We start from the raw sequence: 3,460 nt of genomic DNA, 5'->3' as shown, positions 1-3,460 counted from the left end.
TCTTCTCTCAAGTTTGCAGATAGAAACTACTGAGTAAAACTTGTACAGCGGATGACATTCATCTATTCCTCACTGGTTAGTGGTTTTCATGCTTACGAATGTGAGAAGATAGTGAAGAATTTCTCACACTGGTGCTATCTATGATTTTCCCCACTGTTCCTTCCAACTTAAATACTAATTTGAGAATAGTGCGCCAAATGTGACACAAATATGGTTTCTGTGCTGTGTCTTGATGTATATTAAGGTAAGATGAATCGGTGAGGGCTCTACCTCACGGCTCTCATTCCTATGGATTCCATCTTATCTGTGCCCTCTCATGTCTCTTAAGGTCTGATGGTTGAATGAAGGCTTTTCCACAAATCTGGCATTCATATGGTTTCTCCCCTGTGTGTGTTCTCTTATGAATTTTAAGATTTGATGAATAAGTGAAGGATTTTCCACACAGAATACATTTATGTAGTTTCTCTCCTGTGTGTGTTCTCTTATGAATACTAAGGTTAAATGACACAGGGAATCCCTTCCCACAGAGATTGCACACATATGGTTTCTCTCCTGTGTGTGTTCTTCTATAAATCTTAAGACTATAAGAATGATGGAAGGCTTTTCTACACTGATCACATTTATATGGTTTCTCTTCTGTGTGTGTCATTTCATGCCAACGTAGGTAGAATAGTATAGGGAAGCTCTTCCCACACTCACCACACTTGTGTGGTTTTTCTCCTGTGTGTGTTTTCGATGACATTTATAAGGTTTCTCACCTGTACATGTTTTCAGGTGCATGTGAATCTTAAAAGGCTGATGAAGGACACTTTTACCCACACAGCATTCTCTTTGCTCCACTGACGTTTGCGTCTGATTATGATCTCTAGGCTTAGAAGTATTTGTAAAGGTTTTCCCACTTGCATGACATTTGCATGGATCTTTCCAGAGTTCGTCATCTTGTGTCTTCCAAATGCAGACTGATATCTGAAGATTTTCTTACTCTGGTGGCATTCAAATTGCTTGTCCTCACCCCATATGCTCTAATGAAGTGAAGAATGGCGATAACATATCTATTGTTGTATGTCACACTATTTCTGTCTTTGGTTCTTCTATTTGTTTCTCTTTATGTTTTTACTGTCAAAATAATGTAAAATAAGGGGCAGGGGAGATGGCTCAGTGGGATGAGCACTTGAATGGCAAATGCAAGGATCTGACTTCAATCCCCAGTTCCACCAAAAAAAAAAAAAAAAAAAGTAAAATAAAATTTTAAAAAATAAATGAAAAAGAAAATTTAGTTTATTTCCAATAAATGACATTCTTGCAGCTTATGAAATATAAACTCAGAGATTTTTGTAAAGATTTTCTTAAATAGATAACATTTATGTGACTTTTGCCAACTATTACTCATAGTGTGTTTCCCAAGTGAATGGTTGGGGAGCATGCATTTCTCATATTGGTAATTAGGATGCTATGAATTCTAGAATTGAATGATCTTATTTATGCTTGTAGCTTTATTTTATCCTATACAAAATAAAATAACATTTTTAATATCATAACTTAAGTATGAATAAAATGCTTTTGATAATCCAATGTCTTTCAAAGTTCAGGTACAACTTATTTTTTGCTAGACCATATATTATGTCTCTGAACTCAAGTTAAATTAAACTCGATGTATCCGGAGCATTTGCTATAGGGTCCTCCATCCTGTCTAAATATGCCATTATAAGGGGCCGGGGAGATGGCTCAGTGGAATAAGCACTTCCCTGGCAAGCGCAAGGACCTGAGTTCAATCTCTGGTTCCGCCAAAAAAAAAAATAAATATGCCATTATACTCAGTTACTAACATTCCTCATGCAAGTTCCTTCATTTCTGTGCAAGTATGCACATAAATAATACTTACCATGTGCTTGATGGTATGTGATTTATTGTTACTCATATGTGGAGTGGTTACCATTCTCTGTTCACCTTGTGGGCTCATTCTTTCCGTAGTAATTACAAAAGCAAATAAGATGCAAGCATGAAAACAAAGTAGATGGACTTCAAGAAGTGCCTTGTATCTGATGTCTATGAAGAACATTTATGGCAAAGTAATACGAGAATTCCACAAGCAAACTATGGATGGAACTTGCACAGTACATGGAGACTGACTGGTGATGTTCTGAATGGTCACTAGTTTATGCCTTAAATCATGGAGAAAATGGACAAATTTATGGAATCAAATGAGATCAGAAACATGAGATGCCTCCATCTGTCAGGCGCAATGAGAGTTCCAAAATAGAAGGCTACATGTATTTGTGTATTCTTTTCTTTTCTTCTTTCTTTCCTTTTTTTTTTTTTTTTTTTGCAGAACCGGGGATTAAACTCAGGCTCTAGTGCTTGCCAGGGAAGTGCTTATTCCACTGAACGATCTCCCCAGCCCCTTATTATTTTCTATTTTAATAATCTAAGATATATCAAGAAATTGAAATATTTCATGTCAAATATGTAATAGTAATGAATGAAAGAAGTATCCACTTAAATTAATAATGATGACCCTAAATTATTGAATAAAATGTGAAAAAACACAAACAGGAGGAGATAAGCATCCATGGCAGCAACATGGCGCAACCGAAGAACCTTGAAGGCTACATTGTATTTGCCAATCTCACTAATCAAGTATTCAGAAAATCAGTGAAGAGAGGGTTTGAATTCACACTTACGGTAGTAGGTGAATCTGGATTGGGAAAGTCAATATTAATCAATTCATCATTCCCTGCAGATTTGTATTGTCCAGAGTATCTAGGTCCTTCCCATAGCATAAAAAAGATGGTACAGGTGGAACAATCCAAAGTTTTAGTCAAAGAAGGTGGTGTTCAGGGCTGGTGAGATGGCTCAGTGGTCTAAAGCACCTACTTAGAACAAGCTAAGCTAAGCAAAGCACAGGGAAAGTGTTCAATCCCCCAGCACCACATGCCAGCCAGCCCTGCCCCCTGGTGGGCTGAACTGGCCACACACACAAAAGAAAGAAAGAAAGAAAGAAAGAAAGAAAGAAAGAAAGAAAGAAAGAATAAAAAAAAAAAGAAAGAAACAAAGAAACAAAGAAAGAAAGAGGTATTGAGTTGATATTAGTTGATACTCCAGGATTTGGAGATGTGGTCAATAACAGTAATTGACCTGTGATCAACTACTTTGATGGTAAATTTGAGAATTACCTAAAGGCAGAATCGTGAGGGAACAGACAACAGATGCCTGATAACAGGGTGCAGTGTTGTTTACCCTTCATTACTCCTTCAGAACATGGACTTAAACCATTGGATATTGAGTTTATGAAGTGTTGGCATGAGAAAGTGAATATCATCCCACTGATTGCCAAAGCTGACACACTCACAACAGAGGAATGCCAACAGTTTGAAAAAATAGATAATGAAAGAAATCCAAGAGGGCTGGTGAGATGGCTCAATGGTCTAAAGCACCTACTTAGAACAAGCTCAGCAAAGCA

The 3,460-nt window shown here is 37.1% G+C and overlaps 1 pseudogene; it reads left to right on the top strand.

Annotated features, from left to right (window-relative positions):
* Window positions 1-2,559: 2,559 nt before the first annotated feature.
* Window positions 2,560-3,460, top strand: part of LOC101566170 — a 1,718-nt pseudogene continuing 817 nt past the window's right edge.

Source organism: Octodon degus, unplaced genomic scaffold, assembly GCF_000260255.1.
Source record: "Octodon degus isolate 3935 unplaced genomic scaffold, OctDeg1.0 scaffold00534, whole genome shotgun sequence".
NCBI lineage: Eukaryota > Metazoa > Chordata > Mammalia > Rodentia > Octodontidae > Octodon > Octodon degus.
This window is presented reverse-complemented; position numbering and strand designations above follow the sequence as displayed.